The sequence below is a fragment of the Podarcis melisellensis genome (assembly GCF_964234715.1).
Source record: "Podarcis melisellensis genome assembly, chromosome: Z".
NCBI lineage: Eukaryota > Metazoa > Chordata > Lepidosauria > Squamata > Lacertidae > Podarcis > Podarcis melisellensis.
Genome location: NC_138547.1, coordinates 46,278,889 through 46,294,096, shown reverse-complemented (window position 1 = coordinate 46,294,096; position 15,208 = coordinate 46,278,889). Strand labels below are relative to the sequence as shown.

Genomic DNA, 15,208 nt, shown 5'->3' with positions numbered 1-15,208 from the left:
TTCCACCAGATAATCTTGGGAACTGTAGTTTAACACCCCCATGGAACTACAATTTCCAGCATGCTCAACAAACTACAGCCCTCAGGGTTCTTTGGAAGAAGCCATGTGCTTAAAGGTAGGATGTGTGCCACAGTTAAAACAGTGTATTTGTTGTGTAGGTGGGCAGTCTTAAAACAAAGACCAAACATGCTTTCTGTGGGACTGCAGTTTCAGCCATGTCCCTTCAGGGCAATTCCTTGCCTACTGCCTTCGCAAAGGCTGAGATCCAGTGCTTCTAGGGTGCTCTCCAATGGCTGTGAAGAAATGGTGGCTATCTTAACTGAGGGCACCAAATGGCTGCTTTGCTCAGCAACAGAGAAGTGGTAGGCTGGGGCTTGTGTCTTGAGGTTAAGCAGGGAGTCTGCTTAAGCAAGTACCGTATTTTTTGCTCTATAAGACTCACTTTTTCCCTCCTAAAAATTAAGGGGAAATGTGTGTGTGCGTCTTATGGAGCAAATGCAGGCTGCGCAGCTATCCCAGAAGCCAGAACAGCAAGAGGGATCGCTGATTTCACTGTGCAGCGATCCCTCTTGCTGTTCTGGCTTCTGAGATTCAGAATACTTTTTTTCTTGTTTTCCTCCTCCAAAAACTAGGTGCGTCTTGTGGTCTGGTGCGTCTTATAGAGCGAAAAATACGGTAAATTAAGGTGGACACTGATAATTTGTGCCTTTTTTTAGAGCTTGGTGCCTCTTCACCAAGAGCTACTCCTCCAGCTGAGATTAGGGACAGGAGTGGTTTTTTTGAGGTGGTAACACCTTGGGCTATATGCAGCCACAATATAAATAAATGGACTGTTATCGTGATGGAAAGATGTGCAAAGCTATTCATTAGTTTGGAAAAGCCTTTGGTTTTCTGAAATACCTAAGGAATGACAGCATTGAAAAAGGAATATCCTTCGGGGGGGGGGTGGCTGCTGTTAAAAGGCATCCATCAGAAGGCCGGACTAAACAGCTCCTTCTTACAATGGGGGCGACAGTTTTCAGCCTCCCCACTCCCAAAGTAATGATTGCGATATACCAGACAATGGCACATTATTGGGGCTTTCACAGACTCTGTGGTTTCTCCCTTCCAAGCAGACTGCACTGCTGTCCCTAATCCACCTAGATGTACCATTGTCAGGAAACCATCTCCCCTTTTCTCCTGAGCACTCAAGACTGCTAAATGTAGTTGCCGGGAAAGAACCTTTTGCCCTGGGGACTGGCTGCCTTGGCACCTACTGGACCGCACTCATGGCATCATTATGGGCAGATACGCCACAAGTCCATTCCCCTGCCCTTGCGCCATTTTGAGCAGCCCATTTATTTGCCTGCTGCTGCTGCTGCTGCTGCTGGAACCTGTGAATTTTCCAGCACTTGCTGCCATTTTCACGGGTGGGAGGTGGGAAATAGCATTGCCCTCACTTTGCAGGGTGACACCAGGGCTGCATGCCAACCATGTGTTTAAAGCATGTCCCTCCAGAGACTCCTAGGAACTGTAGCTTATCCCACATAGAGCTATAGTTCCCAGCTCCCTTAGCAAGCTACAGTCCCCAGCATACTTGGGGGTGGGAGTACATGCTTTAAATGTGTGGGGTGTGTGCAGCCAAGATTTCCCCTCTTCCACTGTGACTGGAAGAAGGTGGCTGTGTTCCTGCAGGCAGCACTCACAGAAGAGCAAGTGGGAGACAGGCAGGAGCAATGAGTTGCAAACCTGACATGCCATTTTGCTGCACCAGACTCCTCTGGAACAGGTTGGCTTATGGAGATGTCACCTTGTACCGTATTGGCCTGAATATAAGCCTCACTTTTTGCCAAATTTCGACCTTGAAAAGTTATAGTGTGGCTTATATTTGCGATCTTACAGTGCGCAGCCAGGAGCACGGGGCAAACAGTGCCAGGAGCACAGCAAAGCGGTGCCTGCCCCATATGTAGTCCCCCATCCTCTCCCCCAAGGCCAGGAAGGGGGAAAGGGAGGAAGGGGAAAGACTGCCAACAACGCAGCTCCCCCACCACCACCACCACCACCACCACGTATGCAACCAGAAGCAGCAAGGAAGTGACTGGCTTATATATGGGTATTTTTTTCTTTTTCTTTTTCTCTCCCCCCTCCAGCTTTAAAGGCACAGCTTATATTTGGGGGTGGCTTATATTTGTGCCAATATAGTAACAATAGTTTTGGGGCTCAGTGTCGCAAACGTGCTAGGAGAGGGAACCATAGCTCTGGGGGCAGCACACCCAGTGGAAGCTGTTCCATTAGGACAAATGGAGCACTGCCTCACCAGCCTGCCTCTTGATTCCTTCACGCTCACTTGCTTTCTTCCTGCCCACTTCCTCCTCCTTGGTCCCAGTGTTGCCCTTGCAGAACTCAGCAGGGAGGAGCAGAACTCGGCAGGGAGGAGCACAGGGATAAAACGAGAACCATTTGGCTCTGGCTGCCTTTGTCTCCAGCTCCTCCTACAGCTGGCCTCCCTGCTTTCCCCCAGTCCCTATGGTCACCAGCCACCACTGAGATCACCTGCTTTGGGTGCAGAAGGCCCCAAGTTCAACCCCCTGCACCTCCAAGCAGCCAGCACCAGGGAAGACCCTTCTTCTTTGCCTGAGGTCCTGGGGAGCAGACAGTCCTGGACTGGCGGGATGAATAGTTCAGCCTAGTATTAGGCAGATTTCCCTTGTTCCCAGTTCTTGCCCTGTCTTACTGGGGTTTCTTGCTGGGCAGTTTCCTAGGCCAGTAGTTCTCAAAGAGTGCAGCAGGAGAGGTTGGCAAACGTGGCAGGAAGATTCTAGGACAATCAAACGTTTAAACATTTCAGTGTAGTTTAGTATGAAAATATTTTTATTTTCAGAATATGGATAGAGATTAATTTTCCCCCCCAAAATGAGAGCATCAAGGGATACTGTGGACAATCCTGGTTGTGATCCGGTGTCACCATTCAGAGTGCTGGAGAATGGCATTGTCTATTCTTCTACAGTTCTCCACAACATTTTGTTGCAAACATGTGAATGATCAGAAAAGAGAAAGGCTCCCTTGTGTTGATGAGGAGATGAGAGCTTGACTGTCTCAAATTAGACCTCGTATAAATGAGATCACCCAGCAAAAGCAAGTTCACACCTCTCACTGAGTTTGTCTACATACTTAAGGTACATACGTAAGAGGCTCGTTTATAGTTATATTTTGGGAGCAGTTCATGTTCTTAGGTAACCTGCTTTGTTTTTATACTTTCTGATGCTCCGTGATGATATAATAAAGTAGTTGTGTTCTGTGTTGTATAAATCGAGCCCTGATCAGAGTTGCTCCTTTTTTGTTTTTCCAATGTATTCCTTACCAATTAAAAAATCAATGTGGCACGAGAAAGTTTTTATTCCGAAATCATGGCCCAGAGGAAACAGCTTGAGAACCACTGGCTTAGGCAACTGGTGCTTCTGTAGCCACACTGCCAGGCACTGGGAGTCTCTGAAGGCCATGCCTGGACAGATGGGGAGAGGGGTGTGTTGATGTGTGGAAACCTCTGGATTTTGCATGTGGCTGCAATGTAGCCTCCCATGCATAGGAAAGGGTCCAATCCATTGTTCCTCCCCGGAAGGCTGCCCACAATGGAATGTGGCCTCTGGGGCTGGAAGATGGCCCCCCCACCTCCTTCGTTGGCTGTGGCCTCTGAGCACGTGCAGGCACTGAACAAGAGAAGGAGAGGGAGGCCCATGGGAGGCATCTCTCCTGCCAGCTTGTGTACAATGGAGATAGAGCATTTGGATGGTTTGTTTGGACCATGCTGAACCTGGGTCGGCAGGGCTGCCACCTGGCCAGCTGCAGCCCTCTGCCTGGAAGCACTCCTCACCTCTCTAGCTGACCCTGTTCCCACCAATGGCATGGTGGTGCTCAGCACTGAGCATGCTTCCCTGGGTTTCGTCCTGGCCCAGTCCTGGCTCCATTGCAATGCAAGCTCCTCGGGTCTGTTTCCCTGCCCCCACCCCGGCCACTCCGCTACCCCACATTGCTGCTTTCAATGGAGCCGCTCTAGATGTGAGCAAGCGCCACTTGCCCAGAGCTGCCTCTGCAGCCGGCAGGCCACTTTCTCATGCTCCAGTAATTCAGAAGCGGCTTGGCAGAGCCCTTTTGAGCCCTCCCCAAAGAATCATCTGCTGGATTCAAGGAAATTACTGTCTTCCTCCCATCGTCTCCTGTGTCTCAGCGCCCTCACAAGAACATAGGCAGAGCCTGCTGAGTCAGGCCAGTGGGTCATCCAGCCCAATACCCTGTTCTCACAGGGGCCAACCAGGGGCCTCTTGGGAAATCCGAGCGCAACAGCCCTCTCCCAACCATTAGCAGTTGCCATTAGCAGGGATTCAGAGGCATAACACCTCCAACAGTGGAGGCAAAGCATAGCTACCATAGTCATGGCCGCCTCCATTAATTTATCTAAATCCCCTTTTAAAGGCTGGCCGCTTTCACTGCTTCCTGTGGCGGCGAGTTCCACAGTTTAATTATGTGACACATGAAGGGCTCTCAAATGGCTACTGGGCACAATGGGGCACAGCACCAAAGCGCAGGAGCATTCTTCCGTCCTGCGGCATTCAGAAGAATTGTCTCCAACTGCAGTGGCAAAGCAAAGCCATCATTGCTAGGAGCCACTGATAGCCTTGTCCTGCATGAAATTGTCTACTGCTTAAAGCCATCCAAGTAGGTGGACATCACTACGTCCTTTGTGAGTGAATGCCGTTGTTTGAACTATTTGCTGGGTGAAAAAAGGACTCTTTCTTTAACCTTCCAACATCCCACTTCACTTGATGTCCGTCATATTAGCAGAGAGAGAAAAGGGGAAAAAATCTTATCCCAATCCACTTTCTCTGCAACATACATAATTATAAGCCCGTCTATCCTGTCTCCTTTCACTCTGCTTTTCTCTAAACAAAAAAGCCTCAAATGTTATTATCTTTTCTCATAGGGGAGTTGCTCCATCCTGCTGATTATTTTGGCTGCCCTTTTCTGAATCATTTCCAGCTCTACCTTACTGCTTTTGAGACGAGGCATCCAGAACTGTGAACAGTATCCCAGGTGCGCCTTGCACCACAGATTTGTACAATGGTATTATTGTTCTAGCAGTGGTGGTGGGGAAGCCTCACGTGGTTTGGTCCGCAGTGGTCCCCACCTGCTACATAGGGCGCAATTTAAGCAGTTTGGCTTGGCCCTTCCACCTCGTCCTCTTACGGCCTCACCACATGTAGACTTCTCCACATGTATTTCTCCATAGGGACATAAGGCAGCAGCCATTTCCATTCACAACCATCACTGTTTTGTTCCACTGCAGTTTGGTGCCTGCCAAATACGACGTTATTCATCTCATTGCCTGCTATTTAATGTAATTCACCTAATTATTTATGTAAGCTTTGCATTTAATGTAATGAATGACGTAATTAATTCCACACCATTCCTTTCTATGCAAAGGCCGTTTAGTTCAATGCTAAGGACAGACAATTTAAATGGGAACCCCCCCCCCCTCTATAATTTGTGGACTTTAACCCCTCCACCCCCAACAGCGAATACCAGTCAGTGTTCGCCGGATCAGTTACTTTTCTGCTGGACAATAAATCAAACTTTAGCAATTTTTGCTAAAGCAAAAATTCCGTTTTCATCAGGGTTCTCCCGACTTCCTGATTTCCCTGCTTCCCTTCTCTGCAACCTGCACTTGCTTCTTTCCCTTTGCCTGCTTCCTTGCAGAAGGCAGCTCTTGTCTGGGGTGAGGGGAAACCTGCCTTGCTGCTCATTGCATGATGCTGAGATGCTTCGGGGTGATTGTAGGTGAGGTTTGGCATTGCCGATCTAAGCAGACTGGTTGTCTCGCTGGCATCTCCCTGCCCAACCCATCCAAACTCTGCACCACCCCGTGTCTTCCCAGATCAATGAATTTCCCCTCCCCCTTATCGCCAGGGCTGCCAAAGGCAGGTGTGTTTACTTTCTGTTGTAATTGTTCATGAAGTTGTCACACTGACCTGGTTCCACTGCTTCCCTGGTATTGAGAGGGATGGTGGCGCCCATCTCAGAGCCAGCTGCCTCCCAGAGAGGAGGGGTTGAGCTGGCAGATAATGAGGGCCCATGGCAGGGCCTAGAACATGGTCCACTGCCATCGTCATCAGTGATAATATTCATGTTTATTTGTCTATTTACTGATTTCTTTTATTACAGCATTTCTATCCGTCTTTCTGTCAGGGAGTTTAAGGTGGCATAAATGGTTCTCCCACCCACCCCATTTCCATTTTACCCTCACAACAACCCTGTGCAGTAGGTCAGGCTGAGATATAACAGCTGGCCCAAGGCCAGCTAGTGAACTTTCCCAAGCTTCAGAAAACAGCAAGCGTAATTATCAAGGGGATGGAGCAGCTCTCTTATAAACGAAGGTTGCAGTGTTTAGAACTTTTTAGTTTAGAGAATAATGACAGGAGTTGGGGACATCCAATGAAGCTGAATGTTGAAAGATTCAGGGTGGATAAAAGAAAGGATTCTTTGTGTGGTGCATAGTTATGGCCACCAGCCTAGGTGGCTTTAACAGAGAATTAGACACATTCATGGAGGTAGAGCGCTTTCAATGGCTGCTAGCCATGATGGCCAGGCTGTGCCTTCATAGCAGGAGGCAGTAATGCTTCTGATTACCAGCTGCTGGAAACCACAGGAGGGGAAAGCGGCTCTTGTGCTCGAATCCTGTTTGCAGGTTTCCCACAGGCATCTGGTCACCACCGACTGTGAGAACAGGACGCTGGACTAAATGGGCCATTGGCCTGACCCAGCAGGCTCTTATTAGGTTCTTAGGTTTCTATCCCAGCACTCACCACTATGCTGCTCTGGCTATCAATATATGCTGCTTTCCCCAAGTGCACGTCATGCGCATTATCTTGGCATGCCTTACAACTGCAGTACTGCAGGTAGGTCAGTGTTCGTTTTTAAGAGGTTTTAAAATCCCAGCCCCTCCCCATCTATGAAATTCTAACGCAAGAAGATGTAAGTTGGATAAAGTTCGCGCAGAGTGAAAATACCTATCCTATCAGAAGCCTTTTTTTCTTTTTAGTGACTCCTTTGAACAGTTCCTACAAACTAAAGAAACTAAGCACCAAGTTTCCATTTTCTGGACTGGTGAGCCACTGTCTGGTGTAGACTGAGGGATGCTTTCCTGCCCAAGCTCCAAAATATATAACTTAATAAGCTTTAAGATGTGTCACTTGATCTGCTTTGCATGTCCTGGCTGGCATCTCTGTAAAGCACAAAGTCTCACAGGAACACATCTCACACTGCCAGATTCAGAGATCTTAAAAAAAAATAAAAATCCTGGCATAGCAAAGCTTTTATCTAAAATATAAGGCGGAAGAACATAATGTTTGCATCTGAGATTTGGACTTACTAAGGACGCAGGCCAAAAACCTCATTTAACGAGTGACGGGGGAGGTGAGCAAGGAGGTACTGGGCTGGTTACAAGGTGAAGTTAAGGATGCTAATTGTACCTTCAGACACCTGAGTGAAGCCAGTCAAGTGCTTAAATTGTGTTAGCCTTGTGGAACACTAAAGCTGTTTAAACAAAAACAAAAACAAAAATCCTTCCAGTAGCACCTTAGAGACCAACTAAGTTTGTTATTGGTATGAGCTTTCATGAAGAAGTGTGCATGCACACGAAAGCTCATACCAGTGACAAACTTAGTTGGTCTCTAAGATGCTACTGGAAGGAATTTTTTTTTAATACGGCAGAGCAGCACAGCTACCTACCTGTAACTAAAGCTGTTGGTTCAGTAAAAATGATCCAGCGGAATAATGATCAGAACAGTGTGTTAGGGAGAGACCCCTCCATGTGCAAAACTTAGAGGCAAGGTAATAAGATATGTAGGAACCCACCAGGAGCTGCTTTTGTGGGGGCTCTGAGCTGTGGTTGTGTCAGACCCCTCCAGCCCTTGGTGCTTTCCTTTTGAGTCCTCATGGATTCAGTTTCATTGGCGCGAACCATGCAATCACATTGCAAACTCTGCCTAGTGCAAAGCTTTGGATAGTGGCTTAAACTCAGCTGGCAGGATTAGCCCTGAAACTTACAGAGTTATGCTGAAGGCATATGAGCATGTACAGAATACATCTTTCTTGCCCCTGGGTCATTCATTCATTCATTGATTGATTGACTCCAGTTAATTGCTTGTTGCTTTTCAGGTCAAGTCTCTCTCAAAGCATTTTACAGAGAGGAATAGGAAGGCTTTTTGACCCCACAGCTCTGGAATTCGCTTCTAGCTGACCTGCGTAAAGTTGCCACATTTCAGGATTTCAGAATGGCCTTGAATAGCCACTTGTTCTCACAAGTGTTATTCCCTTTGCTTTACTGTACTCCTTTTGCTTGATGGATTTGCTAAAAGTGTCCTTTGTTTCCATGCTAGATATGTACGTGCTGTTCCTGGTTATATCAGTGTTATGGTTGTTTTGAAGGTTTTGTATTGCATTTTCTTTTATCACTGTTTAAAAGTTGCATTTTTATTTGTGTGCAGGTTGCCTTGAAAGTGTTCTGATCAACAGTGATCTATACATATTTTTAAATAAAAGCAATAGACTCTCAGGCGGAATAAGAAGCAGTGCCCTGGGTTGTATCCAGTGCAAGTTCTACTCACAATACAGTGGTACCTTGGGTTAAGAACTTAATTCGTTCTGGAGCTCCGTTCTTAACCTGAAACTGTTCTTAACCTGAAGCACCACTTTAGCTAATGGGGCTTCCCGCCGCTGCCATGCGATTTCTGTTCTCATCCTGAAGCAAAGTTCTTAACCCGAGGTACTATTTCTGGGTTAGCGGAGTCTGTAACCTGAAGCGTATGTAACCCGAGGTACCACTGTAAACTTGTTTAAATTAATGGACATGACTAACTTACATGCATTACAGTAGTAATAACATCTTATTATTTATATGCCGCCCATTTGACTGGGTTGCCCCGGCTACCCTGGGTAGCTCCCCCCAAAAATGATAAAACCACAATACAACATCAAACACTAAAAACTTGTTTTAAATGGGTCTATTCTGAGCACAGTTGGAAACTACCCCTGGTTTGCTCATAAAACTAAGGCCTGGCTTCTTTAAGAAACTAGATGGTCAAACAAACCATGGCTTGTTTCCCTAGAGTTTGTTTTGTTTTCCGGCCAACTCTTGCCTTGTGAACTTTGTAGCTTGGTGAGCATCCGGGGTGGTGCACCAAACAAACCATGGTTAAAGGAAGGGTGCTGGGTTCTCCTGTAACACTAGGTAAAGGTAAAGGTACCCCTGCCCGTACGGGCCAGTCTTGCCAGACTCTGGGGTTGTGCGCCCATCTCACTCAAGAGGCCAGACACTTCCGGGTCACGTGGCCAGCGTGACATCGCTGCTCTGGCAAGCCAGAGCTGCACACGGAAACGCCGTTTACCTTCCCGCTAGAAAGCGGTCCCTATTTATCTACTTGCACCCGAGGGTGCTTTCGAACTGCTAGGTTGGCAGGCGCTGGGACCGAACAACGGGAGCGCACCCCACCGCGGGGATTCGAACCGCCAACCTTTCGATCGGCAAGCCCTAGGCGCTGAGGCTTTAACCCACAGCGCCACCCGCGTCCCCCTGTGACACTAAGTCATAGTTAAAGCAGAGCAAGGTTCATAAGCAAACAAGAAGCCACAGTTTCAGGTCACATCTGTTGGCAGTAAACAAACCATGGTTAGGCCACTGAGCAGTGTCCACACATAGTACAAAATCATGGTTTAATGAGCCATAACTTACTGTTATGTGTGAGCTGAGACCACTGAGCCATGAGTGATGCTGAATTAGACTACTGAAATTGCTTAAGGAAAGTCAGCAGGGAAAGTTTTTAGGCCTTCGTGACTGCCATAAGAATGTAACAAGGGCCCTGTTGCATCACAGCCAAAGAGGACTTGTCTAGTAGTCCCTCATCCTGTTCTCACAGTGGCCAATCAAATGTCCTAATGGGAGGTGTGGAAGCAGGACCTCTGTGCAACAGCACCACTCCCCACTTGTGATTCCCAGCTGGGGATGGGCTTGTTTCTTGTCTGTGCTCAGCTAACGCTTGTGGTTTTTTTGTCATGCCGCCTGGGATAGTTTCAAAATGCGGTTTGCATTAGAGCAGGGGTCGGCAAACTTACCGCGCCTTGGGTTGGTACCTCCAGCACCAATCACGCAGTGGGCCAGAGGGTGGGGGAGCGCATGCCCATATGCATGTGCACACGCTATTTCTGGCACACTTCCGGGTCGGAAGAGCACAAGCTATTTCTGCAGCACAGCGGGCAGTAAGACCGGGCGACGGCAGCAGCCGGTGAGGGTCGCCGCGGGCCGGATAAACGAGTCCTGCAGGCCTTATTTGGCCTGCGGGCCTTAGTTTGGGGACCCCTGCATTAGAGGTACCTCTCAGCCCATCACAAAAAACATTGTTGGCAATCTCAGTTCTATTGTTGAGCTCTGATCTGCCAAGCTTGAAAATGTCTTCATTGATCTCTGCTCTGCTGCCCCATACCTGCCTATGAAAAACGAAGTGCCACTGAATTCTGTGCAACTTACTTCTGAGAAAGTGGCATATTTGTTAAACAGATAGATTGGTTTAAGAACTATTCAAAGCCTTAAGCATGCAGCCATATAATGATGGAGAGGGAAAGGTGGAGATTTTTTTTAATGAAAAGTATTTGAGTGGGGTGTTAATACTACTGTTCCTCATGCTTTCATTGAGAAACTGAGAATCTTTTTTAAAAGAATCTTACAGGGTAATTCTAAACCTTTCTACTCAGAAGTGAGCTCTGTGAAACGTGGCATATTTGTTAAACAAATAGACATTGGTTTAACGACAGAGCTCTTCAAAGGCTTTAACATGCAGCCAGGTAACAATGGGGAGCAAGGAACACAGAGAGTTCTGATGTACCTTTAAGCAAATCGGTTTGGACGGGAACCAGAAAAGCAGTTACAAGAAGTGCGGCAGCTTATTTTCAATCTCTTTCCTAATAATCCCAAACATGCTATTTCTTTTAAGCAAGTGCCACACAGTGGGTCAACATATTTACTATGTTGTCCACTGTGACTTTAAGGTCACCCCAGATCCTGCTTATTCACCACCAGTTCAAATACTGTTTGTGTCGTGCCCAAGACTAGGGGGCTGACTTGTGTCGCATGTGCATGATGTCATGCACACATGACATTGGGAGGAGGCCCAGTGCAGAGCCCAGTGTGGCAGGGCTTTCTCTCTTGTGCTCAGGAGAAGTCAGCCACTGAACCGCACTGCATTTGTCGTCCTCTGCCCCCTCAACATTGAGGAGGGCTGGCCCCCTGCCAGCAAATATTGAGGGGTCAAAGACCCCTCCACCCCTAGGAGTTGGTGCACCTGATTAGAGTACCGTGGTACCTCCGGTTGCAAACAGGATCCGTTCTGGAGGTCTGGCTGCACCCCGAGGAATTTGCTGCTTCTGCACATGCGTGTGGTGCCATTTACTGCTTCTATGCATGCGTGTGGCGTGTAGAGCACTTCTGCTCATGCGCATGGGGCAAAACCCGGAAAAATACTTCCGGGTTTGCCGTGTTCGCATCCTGAAGTTTACGTATCCAGAGGGATATGTAAGCAGAGGTACGCCTGTATGTTTAAACTTGGGGGGGGGTGTTGTGTTGCCCCATTGTGACCATTTTACCCTTGTTTACATGGAACTGCATTTACCATGTTGCTGCCAACACAGTTTGGAGAGGTCATTTTGGAGCTCCTTACAATCCCTTTGTTAAAACAAGAAACAAAACAAAAAAACCCCACCTCTTTGAACAATTTAGTATCATAAGCACATATGCCACCTCATAGCTCACCCCCAACCCTGGATCATTTAGGAAGAAGTTAAAAAGCACAGGTCTCAATATTGATCCTTAGGGGACTTGGCATTTTACATCCCTCCATTAGGAAAAATGACCATTTATTCCTGCTCTGTGCTTCATTTTGCTTAAGTAGTAACTGATCCATAAGAGGACTTCTCTTCTTATCCCATGACTGCTAAGCTTACTCAGGAGTCTTAGGTGAGGTAGTGTATCAAAAGCTTTTTGAAAGTCTGAGGACACAGTGTTGACTGGATCACCTCTATGTGCTTATTGAAGCTATCAAAGAACTCTAAAAGGTTAGTGAGAGTGGTCTGCTTCAGTGCAGTGGATCTTCTATGTTGTTTTATGATTCTATCGTTAATAATGCATACCTCCGGTTTCCCAGAGCAGATGCTAAATTGGCCACTTCTCTCAGGTGCGGAAGCTGATCTTAAAGACAAGATACAAAGTTTTGTTAGAAGCGCAGCAAATTCACATCTGAATTCTTAAATAACTCTTGCATGAATGCCATCTGGACCCAGTGATTTGTCAATTTAAAATTTGTCAATAAGGGTGCATTTTACACTGTGGAGACAGATGCAGAGAGTTCATTCAGCTTCTCTAAAATCTCCTTTTCCTCCTTGAGCACCCTTTTCACTCTGGTGTCATCCGAAGGTCCAACCACCTCTCTAACTCGTCTCCTGCTACTAACGTGTCTAAATAATTTTTATGTTGTGAGTCTTTATTTTTAGCCACATGCTCCTTGAAATCTTTCTTTGCACTCCTTATTGTCTGTCTCCATTTCTTTTTGCCAAATTCCACATTCCTTTTGTTCCCTCTTGGGCAAGATGTCCCTTCTCTGAAGGAAGTCTTCTTACCTCTAATAGCTTCCTTGACTCTGTTCTAGCAGAGACTCTGATATAGTGGTTTCAAGCAGGACCAGAGCACAGCAGCACTCTCCTCACTTGGGATCCTAGCAGCTGGTATTCAGAGGCATACCACCTATGATGGTAGAGGGAGAACATATAGTTGTTGTGGCAAACAGCCACTGGTAGCTTTATTCTCCATGGACTTATCTGATCTTGTTTTAAAGCCATCCGATTTGGTGGCCATCGTTACCTCTTGTTTGCGGACCGTACCTCCAGGTGCGCCTGGTGCATCAAAACCTTTCATGTTCATTCTGGGGGTGGGTGAGGATAATTTGTTCCAAACCTTCCTCTGCAATCAGTTTAAAATCTATTGGTTTTAAGTACAGCAGCCTGGCTCTGTCCTGGTTCAAGTGGAGCCCATCTTATTTTGCACAGGTCCATTTCAACTGAACACATTGCCCAGTAACTTAACAAATCCTAACCTCTCCCTCAGATGCCACCACCTCATCCATGCTTTGAGACTGCATCTCTGTGCCTGTCTAGCTGGTTCTGCACATGAACACCAGAAGCACTCTGAGAAAGCTACCCTGAAGGTTCTGGCTACCAACCTCCTACCTAGCAGCCTGCTCTAGTGGCCAAAATTGTGGAACCTTTTGGTGAAAATGTATTTCCAGGGTTTGATGGCTCATAACACCTGATTGCCTCTCTAAACACTCCTACTCATTGGCTACATTCAAATGAAGGAAAGCTGCTGCATATCAACCTAAGCAAGTTGTGCCTCCCTTTTCTGGTTATTTGGCTATAACTTTTGATAGGATACAAATAATTGAACAAACCTTGCTGCATTACATTCTTCATTAAATATCTTTCCATTGATATATAATTTTACGGTATTACTCCAAAAAAGTGGTGTTGGTGAGCCATCAAACCTCAGAAATACTTTCCCCAAAAGGTTTCCACAATTTTGGCCACTAGTGCATACTTTGCTTCCTGGACAGCACAACTAGCATTTCCCCAACTCCCTAAAATGGACCATGACCACACACTACTCCTGAGCACTATCCACCAGGCTGTTTAGATCGCCTAGGACATCTACAACTAGGGCAGGCCTGTTATGTTGCAATCTGCACACCCATCACAAACACAGGCTGTCTGTGTCCCTAATGGTGGGCTCCTTCCATTACTAGGAAAACTCCAGCCTCTGGAGGATAACCCTTGGCATGAGATGCTAACGACTTGCTCCCCCTCCCCGAAGAATGAGTTCCTTATGCTAAGGAATAATAACTTCTTCACCTGAGTTGATGCTCTCCTTCACCAAGACACTTGTTCTCCATGGCAGCAAGGAAGTTGTCATACTGTGGAAGCCGGACACAAGCCATCACAACCGTAGAGGCCTCACCCAACAGCCTCTGTGCCTCTCTCAGCGTCTCCAGGTCGTCCACCCTTTGTGGCCTCAGGAGGAGCAATCTCATTCCCTGAAGACCAGAAGCTCATTGCACTGAGCACACACACACACACACAAATTCTGTTCAGTGGACAGGTCACTGTACATGTGACATTCTGTGCAAAATAGCTCCCACGCCCCTATTGACTTTCCACCTGCATATATGTTTCTGTAGCTTATTGGGTTGATTTACCTGCAAGCCTGGGATTTGTTAGGACACTTTGAGGAGGAACTGCCTTCACATCTTTGCCCTGCTGTTGCACATAATCAGCTGCTTAACTCACTTGTTACCTTGATGCTTTGTCGCTATACCCTTACTCTTTTGCTTATATGCTTCTGTTTTCACCTTAAAAATGCGATCTTTTTGACCCCCAAAAACCTGAAGCCTTAACACTGAGCTTCATCTACGCCTCTCTTCTACTTTCTTTATTCTAATCCGTCTCTCCCACTAGCTAGGGCCAGACTGTGGAATGATCTATTAGTGGGCTATTTACAAAATGCTTTCAAAACAGCCTCACACTGCACTTTGTAGTCCTGGCAATCGGGCTTGAAAGCATAGCAACACCTGAACCTCTGGTTTTCTTGGAAATTCAAGGAGCAGTCCTGGAAGGGAGAAGCAGCTTCCCCTGCACTTCTGTGACCTCCCATAACCCTTCAGCTGATATGTGGGTGGGAGTGCACCATAGACCAGCAAAGAACAACCAGGAGCTCATTTTAACCTCCTGATTGTTCCCTTGAAACCCCAAAGGAAGGCTCCCTACCCCTGGCTCAGCACCTCCTCTCACAGCTACATTGCTCAGATGAAGGATCCAAGCCTGGGGCAACAGTTATATAGGTCCGACCAACCCTATAAATAGCCTTCTCAAGGCACCTGGGAAGGTTGGGCTGGCAAAGCAGTAGTGGGGTCTCCAGCCATTGCAGGGGTTGTTCTGCTTGACCAGGCCAACCTGTTTGGACTACACCTCTGCTGCTCTGAGCAGAATTGCCCTGCCCTTTCCACTCAGTAGGTGGAGGGAGCTGGGGGCATACTCCTTGGGGGGCATGAAGAGTTTGTTTCTCTGAAAGGTTGCTCACCAC

General features: G+C 47.2%; 1 protein-coding gene across 6 annotated transcripts in view; it reads left to right on the top strand.

Annotated features, from left to right (window-relative positions):
• NLGN3 (neuroligin 3) overlaps positions 1 to 15,208 on the top strand; it is a 65,016-nt gene that overhangs the window by 17,053 nt on the left and 32,755 nt on the right. The window lies entirely within an intron of this gene.